The sequence below is a fragment of the Pelodiscus sinensis genome, chromosome 7, assembly GCF_049634645.1.
Source record: "Pelodiscus sinensis isolate JC-2024 chromosome 7, ASM4963464v1, whole genome shotgun sequence".
NCBI classification, from domain to species: Eukaryota; Metazoa; Chordata; order Testudines; family Trionychidae; genus Pelodiscus; species Pelodiscus sinensis.
The window spans coordinates 26,650,920-26,665,655 of NC_134717.1; positions in this window are offsets into that span (position 1 = coordinate 26,650,920).

The window sequence follows — 14,736 nt, forward strand, 5'->3', positions numbered from 1 at the left end:
TGGAATCTGGAGACCTGGAGTGGGCTCTGAGCAGGGGCATGGCTTGGGAAGGGGTGGAGAAGAGGTGGGGGAAGGGCAAGGCCCATGGCAGAAAGGTTGCCTTGGTCCTTGCACCTGGGGCATTGAGGGAGGTTGCCATAGGCCTCATGTTCCCCTTGGGATGTCCCTGACTCTGAGGACCACCTTAAAACCCTGGTCCTGTTGTAAGGAGTATGCAGAGGGTAGGTCTAGAGAAGGAGGAGTATGTTGGGGCAGAATCACAGCATACGGTAGTGCAGAGATTCTGGAAAGCACTGCAGCCCATAGGGCAGCCATAGACGGATACCATAACTTAGACTTAAACAGGCCCTCATGGCTGTTTAATCACATCAGGGCTCTGAAGCAGACCGTCATGAGGGAACAAAGGTGGCTAAAACATTCCCTGGTCACTCCTATCCTCCGGTTGTTAGTTCTGGGAGTCCTAGAGGCACAGCACAAAAACTCACCCTTGGATTCATAGATATTATGGGACTATTGTGATCATTAGTCAGACTTCCTAACATAAGACAGAGAACGTTGAAAACTAAAAATGTAGATTCAAGCAGGAGGGTTTATTACTCACAGCGCTGGTGGAGTGTCACCTTGCCACTTAGGCTTAGTGAGCACTGCTAAGCAATTAATTACAATAGATTATATAGGGAGCCAATGGGTGGAGAAAAGCAATTGGGTGGGAGTTCTTGAGCCCCTGGATAGGTTCTGGCAGCAAGACATATGAGCATGGTAAGCCAATAGTCTAACATAGTAGCTCCGCCCATAGCTCAAGTTAACATATTTTCCAATGTAGGGAATAATCTCTGGATACTCTGGGTGTTGGTGAAAACAAGCAGAGGATTTATTGGTTCACACAGCGCTGGTGGAGTGCAGACCAGGTGGTTAGCCCAGAGCGCACTAATTTAACCAAAACATACATTAGATTATATAGGTCTCAGATGGACGGAGAAGTGATTTGATAGGTCTAGCAGTGGAAGTGAGATATGCACATAAGCCAATGGTCTAAGACAGTTACACAGCATCTCCTCCCATTGCCAATTAAACATATTATCTCTAATACAGGTTAATTATTCCAAACAAGCTAAATGTGCCAGCATAAACAGGATGGCAGCCCCCAGAATGAATATATTGCTTTAAGCTTGTTAGCCGAATTTGTGATGTCTAGGCGGGATGGACGACTCCATCCCCATCCTGGCACAGTTCTTGAGATTCAAGCTCATTAATCTGAAAGCACAAGAGACAGGGAAACCCGCGCAGCCTGGCTGATACCAGCCAGGCCTGATCAGAGTGAGAGAGGCCCCTGTGGAATGTAGTTGCCATGGGAATCAGGGTCACAGTAACTGTTGAACTTTTTTACTTCCCCAGCTTGGCCTGATACTTTCAGGTTTGAGTTTGTCAGTTCTCAGCAAGATACCATGGACTGCCTCAATTTACCCTACAGCCAAAACACAAGTATTGACCCCTCCCCGCCACCAAGAATTGCCTTGCAATGCATATACTAGATTCCAATTGGAATCCATAGGAGTGGTGACGGTGCTTTCCTGACAGGTGTGGGGTGCAGTTCACAGATGCTTGTCTAGGGGTATAAAGCAAAAAGACAATATCAGGCATATAGCAAAGCAATTATTATAACATAATTCTGGTGTATCTGCGAGCCTGGATTGTTTGGGCGGGCGGGTGTCGTCAGGGCCGACTTATCCATTAGGCACAGTGCCTAAGGCCAACGATACTTTTAGGGGCCCATGAAAATGTTTTAATTTCTTTTAAAATCAGAAGAAGAAAAATGAACTTTTAGGGTCGAAGAAAATGTTTTAATTTTTTTCTCACATCAGAAAAAAATGAAACTTTTAGGGCCCATGAAAATCTATTAAATTTTGCCTAAAACAGAAAAAAATAAAATGTTGAAGTATTTAAAGTTATATCAAAAATAATTTGTAATATTTTTTTTTATGGAGGAAGGGGCCCATGAAGGCAAAAGTGCCTAGGGCCCACAAAAGTCATAATGCGGCCCTAGGTGTCATCTCATAGTGACATGTTAGGCCTTTCCCTGAATCTATGGTTGGCTTTGGGAAGGCAGGTGTTGTCTCTTTCCTAGACTATGAGGCCCCTCTCAGGGCCTTTGGCCTTGTATGTGTGTGTGAAACTCATGATAGGTGGGAAGCCATAATTGAACACCCTTAATGTTATGCTATTTCGGCTCTTTTCATTTGTGATACACAGGCGAGGCTGTTTTTCTGTGTTATTCCTAGGGCCCGTAGTCTGTTGGCTAGGCCTTTTGCCTCTGCTCAGGCTGGGCAGCGTGGGCCTATGTGGAAAAGTTTAACCAGAGACTATGGTTCAAAATCTTACCTATATATCAATAACTATTTGCTATATACCTATGTAGCTATTTGCTATCCCCACAAAGAACTTCCTTGAATTACTTCCTGTTTGAACTAGAACATATTTTTTAGAAAAAATATCTGATCTTACAAAAATTCCAGGGATGGAGAAATCATCACAACTCTTATTAATTACCTCACTGTTAAACATGTATCTCTTAATCTATTCTACATTTCTCTATCTTCATCTTCCAGTCGTAGCATCTTTTTATGCCTGGCTGCTAGACTGAAGAGCTCTCTACTATCAGATTTCTGTTCCCATATATCAGGGCTATTCAACTTTGGAAGTCCCGGAGGCCACAATGATACTTACAACACATGCTGAGGGCTGCAACCAAAGTGTGGTTGCATATATATGCAAATATCTATGCAAATATATGCACATAGCTTCTTTCACACTTATGGGCATGAATACAAAGATTAAGGCAAGACTACACAACACGTAGGACCATTTAAGTTAGTTCTGCTGATATTAATAAAATGCAGTATTTACCCGATTTCCACCCATATGACAGCACTTTTAATGAGCAATGACAGTCCAGAAATTTAACTACTAAAACACATATCAACAGAAGACCATTATATTGACTCGCCATTGTGGAGCATGTTCCCAGTGGAGGCCACGTTCAAAGGATCCCACTTGTGGACCACATACTGAGCCCCATGTAAACCCAAACTGCATCATGGGTCACAAACAAATGGGCCTTGGACCACATGCAGCCTGTGGGCCATGTGTTGAGTAGCCCTGCTATATAGGCATCCTTGTAGACTGTGATCAAGTCACTCCATAGCCTTCTCTTTAATAAGCCAAATAGACTGAATGTCTTTCTCACCAGGGCTCACCGAACCACGGTGAGCCTCGCTCGCCAGCCGCGCTGTCTGGCGATCTGCGCATGCGCAGATTGTTCTGCGCATGCACAGATCGCCCGAACCCGGCTCTTCCGGGTTGCAATCTACTCGCCATGGGCGAGTAGATTGTATTATTTGTCAAGACCTGTTTATCACTATAAGACAGATTTTTTTCAATCTCTTACTCATTTTTGTGGCTCTTCAAATTGAACCTTCTTCAAATATTTTAACATCCTTGGGCTCTAGAACTGGACATAGTATTTCAGTAGCTGTTGTACCAGTGCCAAATATAGAGGTAATATAACCTCCCAAATCTTGATTGATATTGTCCTGCTTATACATCCAAGGATTGTCTTAGTCTTTTTGGCCACTGTATCACACTGGAATGTTATGTTTGTGGTTAGATGTTTGGCTGCGTGTGTTCCGTCAATGTACCTTTCCAGCTCTATGCAGTTATATATCACAGCAGACCTGAAGCAAACCACCCAATGACTAAAAGATCTGTTAAGGTGTGAAGGCACTTGGCCAGGTTTATTGTCAGTGAAGCACGATCCTAGCTTCTCGAATCATTGTGTTCAGTTACATTAGCACATGTATGCCCATGACAACATATTCAGCTCAGTCAGTGGCAGGACTTTCCACTGCCTCCTAGGCTGGCCTAAAATACTCCCTCGCAGATGCATCTTTATACACCAATACAAACAAGTTATGTATTACTCCTGATGTATCAGAGTACCACCCTTTGACCACTCATTGACATATCCAGGGGCTGCCCATTACCTTGTACATGTGTTGCTTCAGTCAAAACATCTCTGTCCGTCATGCTTTCATCCTGACTTTTTCCTTAGGATGGGTCAGAGTGTTCCTTTTATCTTTGGGAAATATTTGCTATCAAGGTGTTCTGGTAACACCCTTCTGGAATGTGTTTGTGTGTATATTCTTGTGTCTAGCATTACTTTGGAATGTGTGTTTTTGTAATATCAACCCATTCTTACTAGATTCTGCCTAGCTCATAGCCTGACTTTGTCAGCACTGACCACTACTTTAGCCTTGACCTTTTTTACACGGCCTTACATTTCAGGTTTTCTTCCTACTATAATGTTCAGTGAATTGTTGATCACAACCCCAAGGACTTTTTGAGAGTCACTGTTACTTAGAATAGAATTTCCTGTCCTTGGTAGCTAGAAGCATGAATTTATATTTGGCCATATTGAAATGAAATATTGTTTATTTATACCCATTTTTGACAAATCTCTCTAAATCAATGATTTGTCCTCTTCATTGTTTACTCTCCTCCCAAACTTTATGCCATCTGCCAACTTGATCACTGATGATTTTATTATTGTCTTCTATTTCTGGCTCTGCTAACATATCGGGTGCATCTAGACTGGCAAGATTTTGCGCAAAAGCGGTCATAACTTGCCAGCTGTCTACACTGGCCGCTTGAATTTGCTCAAGAGCACTGACTTTGTAATGTACAAAATCAGTGCTTCTTGCACAAATACTTTCACGCTCCCACTCGGGAAAAAGCCCTCTTGCACAAGAATACTTGCGCAAGAGGGCAAGTGTAGACAGGGAAGAACTGTTTTGTGCAAAAAAGCCCCGATGGCTAAAATGGCGATCGGGGCTTTCTTGCGCAAAATCTTGGTCTAGACTGGCCACGGATGCTTTTGCGCAAAAACACTTTTTGCGCAAAAGCATCCATGCCAATCTAGACGTGCTTTTGCGGAAATACTTTTAACAGAAAAACTTTTCCGTTAAAAGTATTTCCGCAAAATCATGCCAGTCTAGACGCAGCCATCGTGTAATGCTGATTCATTCCTAAGAGCCAGATTCTGTTACCCTCACTCATGGATAGGAGTTTCCTACACTGTTGGCCTCAGTGAGTTCAGTGGGACTACATGTAGAGCAATAAAGTAACATTAGTAAGGCTTATTGAAAATTTTCCATCCTAACTGGATTTTTAAAGAAAATTGTTTTTTTGACAGAGTGAAGAGATATAATCTTTTCATGAAAAAAAAATTTTTTTTTTATTTACAAAGGCTGAAAACTTTCAGTTTTCAATTTTTAGCTGAAAGCACTTAGTTTTTGAGGTTTTACTGAAAACATTAAAGTTCCCATGAGAAATTGCAACAAAAATGAACTTTTTTATTTTCATCAAAAATTTCTGCCGAAATTTGTTTTTTTGGGGGGGGGATCAGCTATACAACTAAAAATGGGAAGTTGTGTCAAAATCTGGCCCTTCATTGTACACAGGGGATATTGACATTTGCCCTCTTTTGTGAAGCACTTTTATCTCTGCAAATATAAAGTGCCATACAAGACCCTGATGCTTCAAACACATATGCCTAAGAGCTAAATCTTATTACTGTACTTGGTAAACAAACGTTTGAAAGTAAATCACCACATTTTTTACATTAAAAAATACATATTATGTCATTGATAAGTACTATAGAAGAAAAGTAGAACTGATAATAGAATAAATACTCCATTTAGCTCATGTGTTATAAATCTCTTAAGATTTCAGGTCTGAAAAAAAAGCAAAAATTACCAACTTCTACTTCTTTTAATAGTTACTGCTGCGGACATTTTGCAAATTAACAATTAATTAACATTAATAATTAATTCATATTAACATTTTATTCTGCAATGGTCTCATTTTCATTCTTAGCTCCATGAAGCAACTGTAATAGATGCACATCACTGCTATATAGATTACATCTCTAATGGCTGTAAAAATGCACAATAAAATATTTTTCTTGGCATAGCGTAATTGTCAGTGAGAGCTTTGAACAATTATGAACAATAATGAAATAATGGAGTAGGGAAGCATTATTTAAACTGCTTTGAAGCTATTAATACTGAATATAATAATTATATAGGGAAATAAAACCCCTCTCAGGCTCTGTTTGTATCACTGTGAGGAAATCAATTTCTGGTGCATGGTATCTTTGTGTTATCACTTAACATTGATGGATGGAAATAAGTTGTTAGTATCTTTCATGAATTTCTTTCCAAAGGACAAGTCTTTTAATAAGTTAAGAGGTCATGTGAATGAAGGTTGAGTGCATGCAGCTAGCTATTTTACTATATAATTACTTTCCCACTCCCATGCTTAGTGAGTGTAGAAAAGATCTGTTACTTCCCTGATGTTAAATATAGAGGTGCTCTAAAGATTTAATAGATCCAAACTGTGAAATCTAATTTGAAGTGTTATTTGCAGTCCTCTAGCTTCAAAAGCAGAAATTGGATGGGGTTCAGTCTAGTTTCTTAGACTTTTATTAATTTTAATAAAGGAAAGAGACAGTCTTTATGTTTGAGGATGAGCAGGTTAAAGCAAATTGGAAGGACACCTGAATCCTTAAGATACCACACAAATATTTTAAAATACCATTGCTGTTCAATTCATTGGGCTTTTGTTCATCATTCAGAAAATATTAGATTTAATATGAATAAAAATGTGAGACTAGGATATAATATGTTGCAAAGGTGAGCAAAATAAACCCCCTTGGTAATAAATAGTGTTCTCTCTCTAAGAGGTAAACAGTCTGAAGTGCCAATAAAAACTGCAATTACACTCACAACAGGAAGCTGTATTTAGAGTGACAGCAAGACTCTCTCTTAAATTCAGTTATGGGTAGGTTAAGATGTGAAGGTCTCAATTATATATATGAGACGTTTGTGTTCACATTTCTCTTAAAATACTAAGAAGCCTAATTATAACCTGTGCCAGAATAAGTTACATCATTTGGACAGTGAACATTTAGGCATCATTTCTTTTAGCCATGATCTCCTTGACTCATTGAAGCTCAAGCCATATATCACCAAGCATATTGTTTCTGTTGCTTTTGAGACAAAGCAAAATATCAGATAATATTAACATTATATCTTCCTTGATACTAAATTTATGGAGAAGTCTTTTCTATAATTACAGACTCCCCTTGGATAGAATTTCAACCTATCCACTCTCTGTGTCATTAAAGTGAGAACAGGGTATAGTTTCTCTCTTGTTCTCGTGGACTAGTATAACATTTTTCTTTTCTAAATGTTACATCGGATCTGAACCACTCACATCAGGTCAGAACCACTATTGACATAGGTAGGCAAAGATCAGTTGGCCACGATAAGTGAATTGTTTGTGAAAGGGCTATGTTTGACTTCTCTGGACAATGAAGCTTTCTAATTAGCCAGAGAACAGATAGAGCCAGTGCATTTCTGCCTCCTCCCCAAACCTCTTCATCAGCATGTCTCAGCCTTATTAACATTGTTATCATGGAGTATGTCTACACAGCAAAGTTACTTTGAAATAACAGCTGTTATTTCGAAATAACTTTCCTAGCATCTACACAGCCAAACTGCTATTTAGAAATTAATTTGAAATAGCGGAGCGCTTATTTTGAATTTGGTAAACCTCATTCCATGAGGAATAATGCCAAATTCGAAATAGCTATTTTGAAATAAGTGCTGTGTAGACACTTATTTCGAAATAGGGGGCCTCCAGCCTGCCACTCCAGACTCAACTAAGAACACTCCTCTCCCTCCCTCCACCCCGGAGCCCTTAAAGGCGTTGACTCTGGCCACAGTGCCTGTGCCAGCTCCAGGCCTGTAAGCCCAGAGCCAGCAGTTACTGCCCCTGACCCAGTGGCCCCAAAACATGAGCCAGCAAGCCACTGGCAGCCAGCCCTCCACCGCTCCCCAGCAGCAGTCTGCCAGCTCCCAGGAGCCTGTCAGGGTCCGGAGAAGGCGAGTACCTTCCTGGTCCAGGGTGGAGATCATGGACCTTATTCAGGTTTGGTGGAGATGCCCTCAACGTCCAAGATCCCTGCACTAGATGGAGGAACACAGCCATCTATGGCAGGATAGCTGCCAGCCTGGCCACCAAAGGCCACATGTGAACTCAGGAGCAGGTTTGCATGAAAACCAAGTTGTTCTGGCGAGACCCCCAACCCTGAGCCCTGAGCTTCCCCTCCCCCTTCTTCCCCTTGCTTCCCCCTTCCACCTCCCTCCTCTCAGGTTTCCCCCTCTCCTCTCCCACCCTCTCTCTTCCCCTCTCCTGCCTCCTTTCCCCAGTCTCCCCAGAGTTTCATCCGCCCCCCTCCCAGATTTGTTAAATAAAGAGAGTTTGTGTTCATGAAAATACATGTATTTTATTTGACATCAGGAAGGGGGGTTAGGGAGGGGTAAGTGGAAGGACGTGAGGGAGGAATGAGGCACAAGCCCCCAGTGGGTCAGACCAGGGAAGCTCTTAGTGCTCCTCAGGGTGGAAGCTCTTACGCAGGGCCTCCTGGATACTGACAGCCCCCCAATGGACCTCCCGGATGGCAGCCTGCAGAAAGTGCAGCCAGGCTCACAGCAACATGTCCAAAAGAAGCACCAGAGTGCCCTGGGACAGCTCTGGCTCCATGTTGCAGAGTTCTGTGGTGTCCAGAGTGAGGGCAACCAGAGCACAGAGAGACAAAAATGCTTTGCTGTCCCTCATCGAGGTAGACAAGCAAGCAAGAAAACCTGAGAACTGGCTGTCTGGAGGTAGGGCCCTTTAAGCACAGACCTCAGTTAATCTCAGGCAGCAGCCCCACACAGTAAGTCCTGACCTGGTACCCTGCCGGAACTTGTTCTGGCCAGCCTTAAATGCGATTCAGGGTCCACTCAGTGTGGATGCGCTATTTTGAAATAGAAAAACGCTATTTCAAAATGCATTTTGTGTATAGACACGTTATTTCAAAATAACTTATTTTGAATTAACTATTTCAAAATAACGCTGTACTGTAGACATACCCATGGTGATTAGTATTTAATATTATAGAAGCACTCAAAGGCCACAGTTGGGATTAGGATTTGATTGGGCTGGAGTTGTACAAACACAGAAAAGAGACAATCTGTGCTTAGAAGAACTTAGGGCATGTCTACACTGCAGCATTATTTTGAAATAACTTTAATGAAATAACAAGGTGAGAGCCTACACAGCAAGCCAGTTATTTTGAAATATTTTTGAAATAACAGGCTTCTTATTCAGAATAATAAATGCTTATTTCACAAGGAATAACATTTATTCTGAAATAGTTATTTCAAAATAGGGCGTGTGTGGATGGGGCAGCTGTGGTTATTTCGAAATAATTGCCCTCTAGGCTTCTCACAGTTGCCCTGGTGGTCATTCCGTCCACATCCCTCAGAACTCTATAGCTTCCCTTCCTCTGCAGCCTTTAAAGCTGCAGCCTCAGGGAAAACAGTGTGTAGCAACGGCAAACCCTGAATGCCCTGAGCCACACAGCAGCTGCCAGACCAGTGCTTTCTGCTGCCATGAGCAACCTTGTTGATCCCACTGATCCCTCCATGGCTGCAAGGGTGCCAGCAGCTGGTTCCCGGAACCCTGCCTGGGGACGGAAGAGGCTTGCACCTTCCTGGTCCGGTGTGGAAATCCTGGACCTCACTGAGGTCTGGGTAGAGGAGGCAAACCTCCAGGATCTTTGCACCAGATACAAGAATGCAGACGTCTATGGTTGGATGGCTAATAGCCTGGCCAACAATGGTCACATGTGCACCCAGAAGCAGGTGCATATGAAAGTTAGAGAACTCAGACAGGCCTATACCAAGACCAGGGAGAGCAACTCCTGCTCCAGGGCAGCACCGCAGACCTGCCCATATTATGCACAGCTCCATCACATTCTAAGGGGCGGTGCAGTCCTTTCCTCCCAACTTTGTGGACTCAGGGCTGGAGATGCCCATCGTTGCCTTCCAGGGGGACAGAGCTTGTGAGAAGGAGGAGGGGGAGGAGCTGGATGAGGGCAGCTCCAGCTCCATTCCTGCCAGCCAGGATGTCATGCTCACCCTTCAGCCACTACCCTCCTCCCAGGATATCTCCCAGGCATTGTCCAAAGCCAGGGAAGACCCTCCCGTGAGTGCCATTACTTTCCCTAGGCACACATGGGTGGAGGTGGTGCGCGGCAAGGGGTAGCTGCGTGCTTCTTGCTCTGCCTTCTTGACCCAGGGATCGCACAGCAGCCTGTGCATGTGGGTGCACATGGAGCTCCAGTCCAGAGCACACAGCCCCAGCAGGTACCAACAGAAGTACCCTGTGTTCTGGCTCACAGGGTGTCTGAAGGGGCCTGCCCTACTCCTGACACTGGGATGAGACACCTCCCACAAAAAGCCACAACTAGAAGAAAGCTGGGGACATGGAGATGCATACACACACACACACACACACTCTGGAGTGCCACACATGAGGCAGGGGCGTGCCCACACTCTCGGGGCATCAGGAACATCTGCCACTCACACACACTTCCCCCAACATCCTGCTTCCATCTCCTCCAGTGGCCAGGGATACAAGTCCTCTCCTTGTGGGACAGGGCCACTGCCGGGCCTGGTATGTGTGCGGCACAAAGGGAAGCCCAGTCGTTCCTTGCACCCACTCCTTCCTGCAAGCTCCTGGTCTAGCCTGAACCTTCTCATGCCTGCTTGTCCCTGGGACATGTGAGTAATAAGACTCGTCCCTTGGACATCTGTGCCCCTCCAGGAAAGGGCCCATTGTCTAGGCCACAGATGTCCTTGCTCAAAGCATAGTGCCTTCATATGACCCAAGACCTTTTGGTCTTGGCTCAGAGATGAGGGCTAGGCTTCACGCACAGTATCTCCCGGGATGGCTGCCCGTCTCTTTGCTCTCCACAGCTGGACCAACTGCAAGAGGCACCCTCCATAACACCCTCCTCCCTGCCCGAAGGCACCCTCCATAACAATACAGCCCCTGCTGAACCTGGCATTAAAACATTCCTTGGTGGGGTCAAGGTGTCCGGTGTAGAGCTTCATAAGCCAGGGGAGCAGAGGATAGACTGTGTCCCCTACAACACAGACTGGCATGTCCATGTCCCAACCCTAATGATGCAGTTGGGGAAAAAGGTGCTGGCGTGCAGCTTCCAGAACAGGCTGGAGTTTTAGAAGACACATGCATCGTGCACCTTCCCCAACCACCCGATGTAGATGTCTGTGAACTGGTCGTGGTGGTCATCGAGGACCTGCAGGACCATTTAAAAGTACCCCTTCTGGTTAATGTACTCGGAAGCCCGGTGGACGGAGGCCCAGATGGGGATATGGGTGCTGTCAACAGCCCTCCCACAGTTGGGGAAGCCCATGGTGCCTGTGACGGAGCCGGCGGGCTCCTTGCCCTCAACCCAATGGCCTCCCATGGCAGGGTGAGCCCGGGAATGCCGACTCACCTGGGGAATGCCGTCAGCAGCTGTGCTGGGGCAGCGCACTTTGGAGACATGGCCCGGGACGTGCCACTGGAGGGAGAAGCCAGTGGGGAAATGGCGCCGTGGCCAGATGCCGGCGCAGTTGCACTAGTGCCTGCAGGTGCCCGCAGGGGGAACCTGCCTAATGCGGCAAGGGGCAGGGGCAGGGGCGTAGGCGTAGGCGGGGATGTGCCCTGGGGGCGGGGCGACCCTGAGGGCACTGGATTTAAAACTGGCCAACCCCCAGTTAGGGGGAGGATGGAGCCCAGAGAATGCCTGTGTTCCGGTGGGCTGAATGTATCTGGGTAGAAGGGCCCGGAGTGAGGCGTGTTCGGGTTGTGATTCATTAGCCCAGGAGTGAGAAGGGGTGAGTAGGAAGAAGCCCAGGGCAGTGATCTCCCCTTCCTTTGGGCCCTGGGCTGGGACCTGGAGGTGAGGGCGGGCCCGGGTCCCCCTACTCCGCGCCCTTTGTTGGTAAGGCGAGGAGTGCTCATAGAGGCACGAGGGCCTCAGTGAAGTCTGAGTGAGACTGGGGTGTGAGCAATAAAGACATTTGACTCATCCCAAGTGTGGGTGTAATTGACTAAAGCAGGAAAAAGGGGCCAGGAGCCCTGGGGGAGGGGACTGGACCCTCTCACAGTGCCACAGCCAGTGATGATGGGGTTCATATCACCCAGGTTGATGACCCTGCGCAGCAGGATTGTGTTGATGTCTCTTATCACCTGTAGAAGGAGACAAACAGAGAATCACAGGATTGCCAGGGTCCTCAGCGGGGCCCCAAGTCCAACCCCCCCACACACACCTGGAGGAACCCCGACTTTCCCCATCTCCTGTCAGAACTCTGTGAAGGTGGGACTGAAAACCTTCCCAGGGAAGGGGCTTCCACCCTCCGTTTTCCCCAGGGTACCCCACCCTGGCAGTTCAGGTCACCACCCTTCTGGGACAATAGCACAAAAGCACCATACTTGCATGACCACAGCTCTGGCGGTTGATCTCCCCATGTTGAACTGGTTCCCCACTGATTGGTAGCTGTCCATCATGGTGAGCTTCCAGATGACAATGGCTACCTATTTCTGGAGGGGGATGGCTGGTCTCATGTGACTGTCCCATTGCCTGAGGGCAGGGGCGAGCCACTGACAGAGCTCCATGAAGGTATCCTTCTGTATGCAGAAATTCTGGAGCCACAGCTGGTCATCCCACTGCTCCATAGAATCATAGAATCATAGAGCTGGAAGATACCTCAGGTGATCATCAAGTCCAGCCCCCTGCCCAAGGCAGGACCAACCCCAACTCCAAAGATGATCCAGTCCCACCAGTCGGAACTGGTGTCCAGTTACCAGAAGCAGCAATGCACAATGTGTAGGGGAGGGCGGGTGGGATCAAGAAACATGAGCAGTGCCTGTAGGGGGAGAGAAATTGCTCCACAATGAGCTGGGAGTCCTGTTCCTACAGGCCTGGAAGGCAGCCCACAGAAACTGCAGCAGGAGGTGCACTAGCACATATAGGAGCTGTCAACTGCTGGGAGGCAGGTCTGGCTCCATGGTTAGAGAGCAAAGGTGTCTACAAGGGCAACCACAGTAGGCAAAGGAGAAGAACCTGAGACAGGGCTATACAGAACTCTGCCAGAATCAAGCATTTTAACAGTTCCCAATTCTATGGCTTTCTATTTATTTCGGACTTCTTGAGAGGGAATGGATATAGGACTAAGCTAGAATTATAACCCTTTAGAGTATGTTTGTTGGGATGGTCTGTTTGCCATCACTTCTCAAACAAACAAACAAACAATAAAAATCCAAAAGGCAAATCATGAATCATTGGATTTTTTTCATTGGAGCAGATCTAGGGGGTAGTGAGGTTTCAAAATAAACATTGTTTGGACTGGGGCAAAAAAAAAGAAAGAGGGGATTTTCTGAGGTTTTGTGTTCTATGTGATTTACCTTTTTCCAGTCACTAAATAGTCATGAATAAAATTTCTATTTTATACATATAACTTAAAATCTTGAGTGCATTAACTGTACGCTACTTGCCACCATTAATACCTGCAATGACTAGGCCTCAGTATAGCGATTGCTGAACTACTGAACTCAGGTGCCTGAAGTTAAGCATCTAAATAACTCTGGCATGATTCTCAGAGGTGCTGAGCACCTACAGTTCCTAAAGCCTCACTGTACCATAGTAAAAGATGGGTCACTCAATGCGCACACAACCTGAGAAGTTCCTCTGTGCCATTTGTTCTCACTTTTGACAATGTTTTTAGCTTCATGGCAATTACCTCATTGAGAACTGTAGGGACTCAGCACCTCTGAAAGCCAGGGCCTTATGATTTAAAATGTCAAAATACAGATGTAGCTATTTAACTTTTGGTGGACAACACTGAAGGTTCTCTACTCCCATGACAACCTATGCCCTCCGAGAGATTGCTTTTTCTCTTTTACTAATGTGTAGCTTCAATTTTTCCCTTGTGTGTCCCCACCCAAATCCTGAGTAAGGGTCCTTATGGGGACCAAAGTAGGGGATGAATGAATACAATCCCCAAGGCAACCAGCTCAGCAAAACCATAGCTGCTATTACAAGCTGCATATGATGTTTGTGGCTAGTGGATCTGAGCAGTTTTCTGATTCCATCCCTGTCTGATCCACAAGTATTCCCTACTCTGTGATGTTTAGGGACTGTGGAGTCCCCTGCACAGCTTCTCCTCTTCCTGGTTCCCCGAACATGACCTTGTTCAGCTGAGTCTGGGCTCTTCTAAATGTCACCAACCACAAATAACATCATTATTCTTGAAGTTACAGACTCCTTTGTTTCCTTTTTACCATACCCTCTATATAGAGTTCCCTTTACATGAGCAATACTCTAGTCCTTGCCTCAGCCAGGCAAAACACAGAATGATGGTGTTCACCAAAACAGTGCTCTGCTGTAAAAAGAGAGGGAAGGGGCTCCTTGTGCTTCCAGATTCTCATATCAAAATTATTTCAACTTTTAAAAAGTGTGAACTATAAGCTTTTCCTCTTCTCTGCATAATGAACATGTGTATCAGAAGACCTAGAATCACATTTCCTAAAACAACCTCAGTTAAGTAGCTTAATTTATCTGACAATAGAATTAGGTTGTAACCTAACCCCAATCAAAGGTACTACAGGTTGAATCTCTCTAGTATGGCAATGTCTATGGTCCAGCATGACTTTAGTTAGCTGGATGTCCACTTATTATGGATATGGCCAAGTTTTCCGTGGTCTTATGAAGTTTGTTTA